This window comes from Sceloporus undulatus, chromosome 1 (genome assembly GCF_019175285.1).
Source record: "Sceloporus undulatus isolate JIND9_A2432 ecotype Alabama chromosome 1, SceUnd_v1.1, whole genome shotgun sequence".
Classification (NCBI taxonomy): domain Eukaryota; kingdom Metazoa; phylum Chordata; class Lepidosauria; order Squamata; family Phrynosomatidae; genus Sceloporus; species Sceloporus undulatus.
The window spans coordinates 152,556,251-152,569,463 of NC_056522.1; the positions used below are offsets into that span (position 1 = coordinate 152,556,251).

General features: G+C 46.5%; 1 protein-coding gene across 1 annotated transcript in view; it reads right to left on the reverse strand.

Annotated features, from left to right (window-relative positions):
* The window catches only part of OSR1 (odd-skipped related transcription factor 1), a 29,971-nt gene extending 17,342 nt beyond the window's left edge, over positions 1–12,629 (reverse strand). The window contains exon 1 of the mRNA XM_042439125.1: positions 12,450–12,629. The gene's annotated coding sequence lies outside the window, so the exon portion shown is untranslated. The remainder of the gene's footprint in view (positions 1–12,449) is intronic.
* Positions 12,630–13,213: the final 584 nt, after the last annotated feature.

Consider the following 13,213-nt stretch of genomic DNA (forward strand, 5'->3'; position numbering starts at 1 on the left):
GGGGGGACAAAGAGCGGGTTTCGTTGAAATGCTGTCTGCCAAGGTGATTCGGCTGTGCCTTCCGTTTTTTGCTTTCAATCTACTGAAGGAGAAGGGAAACGGGAGTCCGTTTCGTTTTCCACCGGAGAGCAGAGCGGCGAGTTCACCGCTTTCTGTTGGAGACCTAAATCATGTCCCACAAGAAAGTGGAGCTGGAAGTGGAAGAGAGGAGGAAAGGAAGAAAAGGAAAGAAGGAAGGAAGGAAGGAAGGAAGGAAGGAAGGAAGGAAGGAAGGAAAAAGGAAAAAGAAAGAAAGAAAGAAAGAGGAAGGGGAGGGGGAATGATGGGAAACTAAGAACGAAAAAGAAAGGTGAAGGGAAGGAGGCAGGCAGGAAGGAAGGAAGGAAGGAAGGGAAAGAAAAGCAAAGGAGACAGGCAGGCAGGGAAGGAAGGAAGGAAGGAAGGGAGAAAGGAATAAAGAAGGGGAGGGAGGGAGGGAGGGAAAGAAAAGGAGACAGGTAGGCAAGAAGGGAAGGAAGGAAAAAGGAATAAGGGAATAAAGAAAGGAAAAGGAAGGGGAAACGAAGGAAGAAAAGGAAAGGAAAGGAAAGGAAAGGAAGGAAGGAAGGAAGGAAGGAAAAGGATGAGCTCAAATGAGGAAGGGCAGGGACGGCGGGGGGGAGGCAAGAAGAGCCTGGCCAGCCTCCATCTCCGTGAAACGGAGACCTGTGGCTGTCCTCCTCTGTTTCCCCGAAAGCGGAGGGAGGGCAGGGGGCGCAGGAGGAGTCCCTTTGGGCAGAGGTCCCCGGGGACCCCACTCCATCTAGACACACAACCACCCCACTCTGGCCTCCCTTTTCTCCCTCATTCCCCCTTTGATTTCGGCTCCAACGCCTCCTTTCCCTTCTGTTTCGTGTCAACCGATGCTTATCAGGCTGGCTGTCAATATCTATCAGTCTGTCTGTCTGTCTGGTGCTGTCGAGGCTTCAGTTCTAAATCCACTAAGTAGTAAAGCCGCTTTGAACGGGATCCAGTGTATTTCCCATAGGAATGTCAATAGGGATAGTCTCAGACAGGTGCGATCCTATGCGCTGTCTTGGGAGAAAGACCCAGAAAATCAGGGGGGTGAGTTACTTCCGTGTAAAAAGAGAGTTCTTTCATTCCCACACCTTGCCATCCTGGCATTGCTGTCAATGGGAGGCACTGAGGTCGGCTTGTGATGCTTCAACCCTCCTTTGCCTCGGCCCCACTAAACTGAGACAAATCTTTCCCCGACTTTACAAAACCGTGATTGACAGCCCTGTGTGGCAAAGAAATGTCTTTTATTCGCAGCTTCATGCCAGTGTCAGTTTGGACTCTTGCTGAAATCATCCGATTTCAACACAGGAGACTCAGCCTAGGTCCACGCCATACACTTTTTATGGAATTACTTGGGAGTAACTGGTGCTTAGCCTGAGAGGAACGATGCCCTTCGACTTTGACCGCATCCGCCCTGCAGAAATAACCTGGTTTGACAACACTCCTCTCTGGGGCCACCACAAACTGCAGTTCCCAGAATTCCATTGCATGGAGCCATGGCAACTAAAGCGGTGTCAAACCGGGTTGTTTCTGCAGCAAGGATGCAGCCCTTTATCCACCTTTTGCTCCTTTCCTCAGAAACAAAAGCCGGGTTGAAATCTGCTTCTCCTCAAAATAGTTGCGACCTTAAGCAGATTTTACTTCAAACTACACGCCTTTGAAATAAACTACGTTTTACTTTGGGACAGGCATTCTTTCCTAACAGAGAACGAACCTATAAACAAGTGGCTCCAGATCTCCAAGTTGCATGCAGTCTTTTTGGAAAAGCAATCGGGATTTTATTTCCAAGTATGGACAATCGGTCCTCTTTACCCACGGACCTCAAATTCAAGCATCCAATTTATATAAAGGGCTCCATTTTACTATGCCATGGCATTTAATGGGGACTTGAGCATTCACGGATTTTGGTATCTACGGGGAACCCAACCCCCAGTGGATACCAAGGGCCCACTATATTGTGATATAGATAGAGGGAGAGAGAGAGAGATTTGAGAGCAAAGGTATGTGTGATAATAATTTATATCTAATATAAGGCGATGTGCAGGGAGAAAGACTGTGGACTTTTTCCCACTGCAGAATTATAGCACTATGAATCTACTTTCGTCTTAGCAATATCCTATGGGATCCGAGGATTTGTAGTTTGATCCGAGGCACTAGAGGAGCTCTTTGGCTGAGGATTCAAAATGCCCCTCCAAGAAGCCCATAGGACGTTGCCATAGCAGTAAAAAACGGAATTAGAGTAGGATAACTACGTAGTGCGGATGGCCCTTAGTTGGAAGGCGGTGGTTGGAAGCGGTGGACCTTTCCAACAGGGTTTGAAGCCGAAGTTGGACAGCTATTTGCAAGGGACCAAATGACCTTATAACTCTATGATTCTTTATAGGGAGATACATTAATGTAATCATGGGAAAGCAAAATGATAAGCCTGGATCCCTTCCTAAGCAGTCCTGCTTACTTACAAGGAAATCCCCACTGTTTTCAATGGGGCCACTGCCAAGAAAAGGATTGTTCGCATTTGGAGTTTTGCCTGGGCCAGCCCTTGATCTGCCCAACATCTGCAACATCTGTGCAGCAAACCTCTGAAAATGGGGTAATCTCCCCCAAAACAAATCCATTCAAGTTTGGGTCATGTCACTTTCTACTTTCTAGAGAGTGAGGTTGGGATTCTTACTCAGCCATGGAAACCCACAGGGGGACCTTGGTCAAGTCACACTCTCTCAGCCTCAGCGGATGGCAGTGGCAAACCTTCCCTGAGTAAATCTTGCCAAGAAAACCCGTAGCCCAGCCTAGCTATAACTGGGAGCTGACTCGAAGGCGCATTGCAACAATAAAGTTCTTAATATAACTTAATAACTCTGTTTATTAAAATAATTTGAACAACCTGCTTTTAACATTCCAGAGTCCGGAGCGATTTCCATCGGCTGCCTCCGACTTCAGTACTATATTTCCTAGTATGGCACCAATATTTTCTAGTGGTATGAAAACCAGGCAGACCTCTAGATGATGTTGGACTTCAACTCCCAGTATTCCTTCAGCTCATTGGGTATGCTGGTTGGGGCTGCTGGGACTTGTAGTCCAGCAACACCTGGCACACAGTCCCTGGTTTACACGTCGGGGAAACGGCATGATGGAGGCAAACAAGCAAGTATTTCTTTTGAGTCCCTTTTGCAGATAGATCATCTTCCACCTTTTGGGCAAAGCTCTGGCCCCTTGTTGGAGCCACTCATTTGTTGTTGTTGTTTTTTTCTCTCAAAGCAAGGGGGGATAAATATTGCTGGATAGCAACCCCTATCATCCTTGGCTGTGCTGGCTGGGGATGATGTGAGCTGGGCTCCAGAAGGCTGCATACAGAAGCAGCTGAAAAATCATGAAGGACAGGGACTTCTGTGCCTCTCTTAACGCCCCCCCCTTTAAAAAAAAAACCCTACTGCTCCCAGTATCTCCCAGTTAGTAGCCAGTTTTGGGAACTGCAGCCTCAAGAAATAAAATCGCCCATTGCTTTGCCTCTAAGCAGGGCGATTTGGATCAATGGGGCTTTCCTCCCCCCAGGGATTTTGGGGGCAGCATTCTGGGAGTATTGGCAATAGCTCCCTCCACAGAAGATGCCAGTCCTGGAGCCATATTCCCTTCCCGACCTATGTCGCCTTTCAGCTGTTCCTTGGAGTCAGAAAAGAGGCCTGAAGAATCTAAAGCCCCTTAGTTGCGGAAAGTACAGTAACTTGTCTATTACCCCTGGATCCATAGGAAAGGAGGGCCTCTTGCCACTAGGATACAGTGAGGCACTGATGCCCAAACTCTTGTCCTCCAGGTGTTTTGGATTTCAATTCCCAGAAGCCCCAGCTAGCTTGGCTAGCGGTCAGGAATTCTGGGAGCTGAAGTCTAAAACATCTGGAGGAGCAAAGTTTGGGAAACTAAGGTCCAAAGCACACTGCAGACACAATCCAGTCTGAGGCCGCTTTAATTGCCCTCAAGGCTCAGTGCTAGGGAATCTTGGGAATTGTAGTTTACTGTGGCACCAGAGCTCTCTGACAGAGAAGGCTCAATGTCTTCTAAAACTGTAGTTCCCACAATTCCCTAGCATTGAACCAGGGCACTTAAAGCAGTCTCTTACTGGATTATTTCTACAGTGTGTTTAGGACCAAACGCTGTAAGGTATGCAAGAAGGACCAGTGGAGGTCCACCAACGCCTGGCAAGGAGGTCTGCCTTTCCAGCCTCCGTTCAAACAAACTAGGGGTGAGCGACAAGTGTGGTCCCCCCCACGGGTCTTGGACTGCATGTCCCATCATCCCCCACACCTAGGGCTGTTGGGACTTGCAACTTCTCCGACAACAACATTTGGAGGGTCGTGGAGTTTAAAGAGAAATAAAATAAAGTGGAAAGTAAAGTTGCAGAGAGATGAAACTGGGCTGGGACTGGACTTGGGGCCAAGTTTAACTGGATCCTACTGGGAATTGTTCTGGTGGCTGCTTCTGTCTCCGGACAACGGCGAAAGTCTCTTTCATTTTATAGTCATCTTGTGGTTTAGGAGTGGTGATTTTTATTTATTTATTTATTTATTTATTTACTGTCTAAATTAGGAAGAGTTGGGGATGAAATACTTGACTGGTACATAATAAAAGTACCAATCCTCCTCCTCCCCCCAAAAAAACCCCACCACTTCTCTAACTAAACCCACATGTATGTAGTAAATTAGCTAGCTCGGGCTTTGTAGCAACTACGCTGCATCCGCACTGCGGAAATAATCCAGGTTGACGCCACTCCAACTGATACGGCTCCATATTATGGAATCCTGGGATTTGTAGTTCAGTTGGGGGGTCACCAGAGCTCTCCGACAGAGAAGGCTAAATGTCGCACAAAAGTACCAATCCCAAAATTTCACAGTATGGAGCTGTGGTAGTTAAAGCGGTGTCAAACCGGATTAAATGCCACACAAAAGTACCAATCCCAAAAATCCCATAGCATGTAACAATGGCAATTAAAGCAGTGTCAAAGTGGGTTATCTCTACAGTGTGGATGCAGAGTCAATGAAACGCAATCTTGGCCCGGAGAGGAAAACACAAGTCACACAAGTCGCAAAATGACCCTCACATTCATCGCTTGCCCTGGCTTAGTATTTCTTTCAACACAACGATTTGGGTGTTACTTTGATGGGGTGAATATGCTTCACTCCTTTGATCGTTCCTTCTTTTGACAATAAATCAATACATAAAAATAAGAAGAACGGTCCATTGTTATAAGGAAAAAAGGAAGGTTCGTGGCAGGCTGTTGATCCCCCGCAACGCCTTTGCATTGTGTTTTATTCCGGAGTAAGTCCTTCTGAACAAAATGGGGGTTTTTTGGCAACAGAGCCAAAGAGATCTCCTGCCCCCAAAGAGCTTGCAGTCAGGGTTTTTAAAACGATTTAGGTCACAAAAGGGCTCTAATCCGCAGCAGCGGCCCTGTTTAGGATTCCGGTTTATTAGAAGCAGCCGTGAATTTTAGACAAATCCTCGGAAATGCGGCCTGTTTTGTGCCTGTATAAGGAATTTTCTTCCCAGTATATACTGTACACACACACACACACACACACACACACACACATATATATATACATACATATATATATACACACACACAACCCCACTTTATATATAGCTCTTACATACTGGAAGGCTTCGGGTTTTATCACCTTTTTCTTTCTTACTCTTTTTTCCCGTTTCAACCTCCTCTTCCTTGTTGTTGTTGTTGTTGTTGTTGTTGTTGTGTTGTTTCTGTTCTAAATCCCGACTGCAAGCTTTTCGGGGCAGTAGACCTCCTTGGCTCTATTGCCAAAAATGACCCTACTTTCCCCGATGGCTTTAATTTGTCGTTTCTTGTGTCACAATTGTGACTAAGTAGTGATTGTTAATGTAAAACAGTTGTGTGTTGTGTACCTTTCGTTTCCCACTTATGGCGACCCTAAGGCAAAGCTTTCATGAGGTTTTCTTGGCAAGATTTATTCAGAGGCGGTTTGCCATTGCCATCCTCTGAGGCTGAGAGAGTGTGATTTGACTATATATATGGAATTTTCTTCCAAGTATATATATGTGTGTCTGTCTGTCTGTCTGTCTGTCTGTGTACACACACACACACACACACACACATAAACACACACACAACCTCACTTTGTTTATAACCTTTACATGCTGGAAGGCACCAGGTTTTATCACCTTTTCCTTTCTTACTATTTGGCTCTGTTGCCAACTAAAAAAACTACAACTATCTAACTTTCCAGGATGACTCTAATACAAATCGTAATATAAATCCCTTCCCAAAGTGGTGAGAAACTCTGCAGAATAAAAAGAGATTTTTTTTTATCCAAGGGAAATAAATATCATATATCCTCGACTATAAGTTGACTCATGTATAGGTGGAGGGCAGGTTGTTGGGCCAAATGTGTGGGTTTTTACATGGTCCACGGAAATTGAGGGTGAAACTTAGGGGCATGTAAGAAAGGATGGAAAGGATGAAGGAAAGGAAAGCAACGCTGAAGAAGAGGAAGAGGCAGGCCAGTGCTTCCAGGACAGATTATACTCTTGCCTTCCACCAGGAGATGGATATATATATATATATATATATATATAGAGAGAGAGAGAGAGAGTTAAAGTACAGTGTATATGTTAAAGTACATACAGTACATATATATGAGTTAAAGTGCAGTAGGTACACTGACTGACCCATAGACAAGTCGACTTTTCGGAGTCAGTTTTTTTGACTAACATTTCTGGATGCATACATAAGTACATACAGGGATATAGCCTTGTTAGCCTGTAAAATCAGTATGCAGAGAGATCTTGTAGCACCTTTGGGACCATCCGAAAGATAGAAGTTGGCGGCATTAGCTTTCCTAGACATAAATCTACTTCCTCAGAGGCATTTGGTGGAGAGAATATCTACAGTAAAAGGGAGGGAGAGACACTGAGAAGACGTTGCTTAAATTGCCCCAGGCCCAAAAAGCGAACAGGGCCTTTCCTCCCAAAAGGTTCAGTAATTCCTTCTCTCTCTCTCTCTCTCTTTCTTGGAGCATGGCTTCAACCTGTGTTTAGGAAACAAACCAGGCTCTTTTGGCCTCCGCCGTGGCCTGCAATGAGTAGACCGGGATCCACCCCCCCTCAGATCTGAGTTATTAGGAGGGCCTCTAATTGAGCGTGAAGGAGTTAATTGAGTCCCTTAATGAGGCCCTGGAAGGACGCCAGCCTGCCCTTGGAATATATATACATACATACAATTGAAAAATAGACTAAAGCACAATCTTGTACCACGCGATCGGTGTTGACAAGTCTGGCTGAAGCCCTTGCCCTTGTTTGCAAACACACACACACACACACGCAGTACACAATTAGAAAACAACTCTTCCCCTCTTTCTCTCTATTTTTCCCTCTTGGATTAGTAAAGGTCGGCTGGAGAAGGCGACACACGACGTTTGTCGAGGCAGAGAAAGAGATCCAACTGTTCTGTTTCTTATCCACAACGAAGGTCGGGAAAAAATGCGACAAAGCAGACATCAGGGGCAAGGAAAGTGGAAAGGCGCCGGACGGGGTTCGTGCAGGGTGACCAAGGTCCTCATCGCAATGGAGGACAAAGTGGAGGACGTTCGAGACCAAAGGGAGGACGTGACCAAAGCTACGAACACTCATAGACAGATCGGTTCATGCTTTTTCGTCTAAATGGGAGACGTGTTGGCATTCCTCCTGGGCAGAAATGGAGGATGCGTCCTGGAAAAGGAGGGCGCCTGGTCAGCCTGGGTTCAGTCCTGAGCCCTAAATAAAGTGATTTACACACACACACAACCGCACGGCTCTGGAACTTCTACACTGAGAAGCATGGGATTTTAAAAAAGAGAGGTTTTCCCGGTGTTCAAAAAGACTTAGGCCAAAGGACAGGATGCAGCAAGACTCCATCGCAGAGGAGCCGACATTTGGCAACCCTCCTCGGTCCCAAGGAAAATCTGAGCTCATTTTAGGCTTCAACTAGGCGCTCCTGGGCGAAGAAGAGGGACACGGGTCCCAAAGAAGGGGAAATATTTGCTGCGATGCTTCTCCCTCCTTTCTATCGGATGGCAATTGTACTCCAACCCAATAAAATCTTTTCAGGTAAAAAGAAGACTTTCCAAACTTGTCCTTTAAGGAGTTGCTCCCGTTAATCCTGACCTCACTGCCCACATCTTAACCTTTCTTTCTTTCTTTCTTTCTTTCTTTCTTTCTTTCTTTCTCTCTCTCTCTCTCTCTCTCTCTCTTCCTTCCTTTCCTGTCCTCTCTCTCTCTCTCTCCCTTCCCTTCTCTTTCTGCCTTCTTTCTTTCTTCCTTTCCTGGTTTCTTTTCTTTCTTTATGTCTTTCTTCCTTTCTTCCTTTCCTGCTTCCTTTCTTTCTTTCAATCTTTCCTTCTTTCTTTCTCTGTTCCTTCCTTCCTTTCCTGCTTTCCTGCTTTCTTTCTTTCAATCTTTCCTTCTTTCTTCCTTTCCTGCTTTCTTTCTTTTCTTTCAATCTTCCCTTCTTTCTTTCTTTTCTTTCTCTCTTTCCCTCTTTCCTGCTTTCTTTCTTTCTTTCTCGCTGCCCTTTCCCTTTGCTCCTTCCTTAATGGAGCCTTTTCAACAAACAGCAACTAGCACTTAGTCCCATCGGGATTTAAAACGGGTAGATTCGAGGTTCTGGGAAAGCCGGGGATGAGAAAGAGAGGACACTAGAAGCTCCCATCCTGAATCAATTAAATAAAGTGAATAAAACCAGCCTGGCGCAGTGGCTGGAGGGTTGGGCTATGACCCTGGAGAGGGTTTTTGGCCTTGAAAACCCATTGGGTGACTTTGGCCAAGTCACACTCTCTCAGCCTCAGAGGGTGGCAATGGCCAAACCTCCTCTGAACAAATCTTGGCAGGTGAACGCCTTAGGGGCGCCATGAGTCGGAAACGACTTGAAAGCACACAACAACAACAACAACAACAACAACAACAACAACAACAACATAGTTAGGATCGAAGTGTGACCCTCCTCTGCTGGGCCATTGCCCCACTCCCCTCAATGTCCTCTGAGCGCCAAGCCAGACCCTGATTAAAAGCCACATGACTTGGGAAGAACTCCTGTATTGGGTGAGCAGAAGCCCTATAAACGAGATTAGGACTAGGGCCCCACTTAGTGGACAGGTTTTGCTGCATGGAAAACAGAAACCCGCCTGAACAGCCATCCAGAAATGAAACCACTTCGTCCCTTCTTTAGGTCCAAAACACACCGCAGAAACAATCCAGTTTGAGACCCCTTTAACCACCCTGGCTCAGTTAGGGAATCCTAGGATTTGTAGTTCGTCGTGTGCACCAGAGCTCTCTTGACAGAGAAGGCTAAATGTCTCACAGTTCCCAGAATCCCCTAGCACTGAGCAAGTCTCAAACTGGATTATTTCCGCAGTGTTTTGGCCCTTAGCGGTGGCGACCTTTCCAAAAAAGAAGGAAGCCCCCCTGCCTTGCGCTGGGGATTTAATTATCGTGAAATCCCCCTCCATGAGCCATTATATGAATTTTCCTTCAGCAGCAAGATGCCTAACGGAGAGGTTCGTTTGTAACAAACAGACGACTTCGAGGAAAAGCGGCAGCATGGAAGGAAAGGGAAAGAAGGGAAGGGGAGATGCTGGCGAAACGTCAGGAAGAAACTCTTCCATGGCCACATAGCCCAAAAAAACCACACACACACACAAAAAAAACTATGGATGCCGGCCATGAAAGCCTTTGACTTCAACACTTATCTATACACACCATTTTTACACATCACTCTGGAGGGACAGCAAATGTCCCGCTATTCCTTCCGATTTTCTAAACAAGGAGAGGGAAAGTGAACGAAGATTAGGAACTAAAACATCATTTTATTTGAAGGGAGTTGGATTTATTGAAGCCAATAAATAAATAAATCCAATAAATCACAACAAGAGAGTGCTTTGGATAAACGTTTCTATTTATTTATTGGCTTCCCAGACAGTTAAAAACAGCTTGAGAAAGAAAAATCTTGTCTAAACCAAACACAAAACCTAACTCGGGTGTAGGCCTCGCGCAGTGGAGTTAGTAACATTCCTTTAACACTTACTACTAACTACAACAACACCCAATATTTTAATAATAATAATAATAATAATAATAATAATAATAATAATAATAATAAATATTATTCTCCTTCTTATTTGCTGCCCTTCTTTTATCAAAACGACCTGAAAAGGAATGCGGGTTTCGTTCCTTGAGTCGGGTTAGAGATTAGATTTGAGAGATGATAGTTAGAGATTAAGGTTTACCAACCCAAAAACAACATGAAGTTTTGTTTTGTTTTGTTTTTCAGACAAGCCAACTGTGCTCTTTTGGGGGATCCCGACCCAGAATGTTAAACCGCTACAAGAAAAGGAGCAGATCTAGATTGGATCAGGAATATAACCCAGATCTATGGAAGCCCTGCTTTTCCCCCCAGAAGAAATCCAGGGGCTCTGACATATTTGACTCTCCTGTTTGTCTGCTGGATAACTAGATAGATAGATAGATAGATAGAGAGAGAGAGAGAGTATAGTATAGTGTACACAAACATCCCAAATCCACACTTTTGCCTGACGAAGGAGCCCCTGGAACTTTGAAAGATTGCCACATGTATATTACGCGTTTTGCTTGGCCCCAAATAGAGGCATCCCCGTTTGGTGTGTGTGTAAAATATGTGTATACACACATATGCACAACTGTATATGTATATAACACACTCTATCTATCTATCTATCTATCTATCCATCTACACACACATACCTGTATATTTATGTTACACACACACACAACTATATATGTATCTGTATGTATGTATATATATAACTGTTTATCTCTTTCTACACACACACACATAACTATATATTTATGTTACACACACACACACACTATATATATATATCAAACCATATTACTATATGCACACCTATAGAATGGCTTTTTGAGCCCGCTCTCCTGACAAGCGACTCTTGCCTTGAAAACAACCTCCCCAACTCCAGAAATCTGCAACATCAGCCATTGATGGCTGTTTCCAATCGGAGCACTGCAGCAACTACCTCGAAGGCGATCTCCGGGAGACCCCCACCGACCCATCCAGGGAAAACCCTCCAAGCAACCCTCATTTCCTCGGGAATATACTGGCCTTGAAAGACTGATTCCTTATTTCCTTTCTATACAGGATTCCTTACACAGCAGGGCTAGCCTCAGTCGACCCTTTCCAGCGAGAGGTGAGTCCAAAGTGGAAAGCGAAAACATCACACACACACACACACACACACACACACACTCGTTCCCGCTTCCTAAAACACAACTGGGGCTTCCAGAGGAACACAACTTTCAGGGCCGCGTAGAAACTGCTTTGACAAAGGTGTCCCATGGATGTTGGCGGACTTGGTCGGTGTTTCGGGTCCAAGCATGCTTTGCAGAGAGGAGAAAGTCATACGGAAGGGAGATCGTAACACACACACACACACACTTCCACTCAACACATGCCATCACAATAACTTTCATTGGGGACCTGGGTTCGAATGTGGCCTCATCTTCAACTATTTCTGTAGGAGAGAGATGCGTTGCAAATGGCGTTTGGACTGTTGGAGGAACTGGCTGCAAAGCCCAATAAGCAAAGCCTTGGGGTCGGGGGTCTATGGGAGCCAACCACTCTTTATGCCCCCCCATTGGTAACGCCTTACACACTCCCAAGAGAGGCGTGTAAGGCAAGAGCCAAGACGAAACCGGGGGACCTTCGCATCTCTCCAGGGCCCTGAAGTAAAAACTCGAGTCTAACGATGCAAATTCCCACGAGACGTGGTTTACACGCGTGCCCCCTATGACTAAATCCCTTCAAAGTCCCATTGAGCTTCTGTGGGAGAAAACCCACAGGCTTTTTTTTGGGGGGGCGGGGGTAGACAAATAAAAAAACCTGGTCAAGTGTGGGGGTCTTGTTGCTGCAGCGAAGTAACTAAGTAACTGTTGTCGCTGCAAAGTAGCTAATTGTCGTTGCTTCAAAGTAACTAATTGTTGTCGCTGCCAACTGACTAATTGCCGTCGCTGCAAAATAACTGTTGTCTCTGCAAACTAGTTGTCGTCGCTTCAAACTAATTGTCGTCGCTCCATACTAACTAATCATCGCCGCTGCAAACCAAGTAATTGTCGTTGCTTCAAAATAACTAATTGTTGCTGCTGCAAACTAACTAACTACCTCGCAAAGGAGGCAAGGACTGAGCCGCAGGGCCGCCCAAGAAGACCAACCTGCCGGCTGCCACCTGAAGCCAAATTCCCCCGGGACGAAAAAAAGGGGGGATGGGGGACCCCCAGAGGGACAAGGTGGCCTCTTTTGGGGGGAGAAGGAGGAGAGGGGTCGCCCTCCAGATATTTACCTAAGCCCGATCTTCTTTGCTCCACCGCCGGCAGAGGGTCCAAACTCCGAAGTTGGGGTGCAGGGGGTGGGGCTGGGGGTGGATCTGGGTCCCCGTCTCCCTTTTCCTTCGGGGGCAGAGGAAGGCGAGGCGATCGGGGCGGGTGGGGAGAGGGGCCGGGAGGTCCAGGGTCCGAGGGACGGGATGGAGAGGCCGAGGAGGAGGAGGAGGAGGCGAAAGCGCCGCGGAGGAGGCCAGAGCGGACTGAACGGGCGCCTTCCGTGGGCCGCCTCCTTATTTCAAGGCCCGCTTTCCCTCCCCCTCCCCTCCCCTCCCCTCTCCCTGCACTTCAAGCCTTCCCCACCCCGAGCATGCGCAATGGAGAGGAGGCAAACTTTGGGAAACTTTCTCTGTGTGTCTTTTGGACCCCCCTTGCCCGCCTTGCCTTGACCAAGCAAGCCTTCCTTGGCAAGGAGACCCAAGGCTGCCCCTTGCCCAAGGAAAGACCCCCCTGCCCTAGCCACTGGGGGGCGCTGGGGGTCTCCTCCAGGAAACAAAGGCATGGGGAAAGTATGTTCCTCTTATAGGGCGTCTTCATAAGTTTCCGACTTATGTCGGCTCTAGCATGTTTTTGTGTTATAGCCAGATTTATTCACAAGGGGTTTGCCATTGCCTTCCATTGAGGCTGAGAGAGTGTGTCTTGCCCAAGGGTCACCCAGCAGGGAGAGGGGTGTTCATGGCTGACATGGTGCCCTACAGGGAACCCATCACAAAGTTTTCTTGGC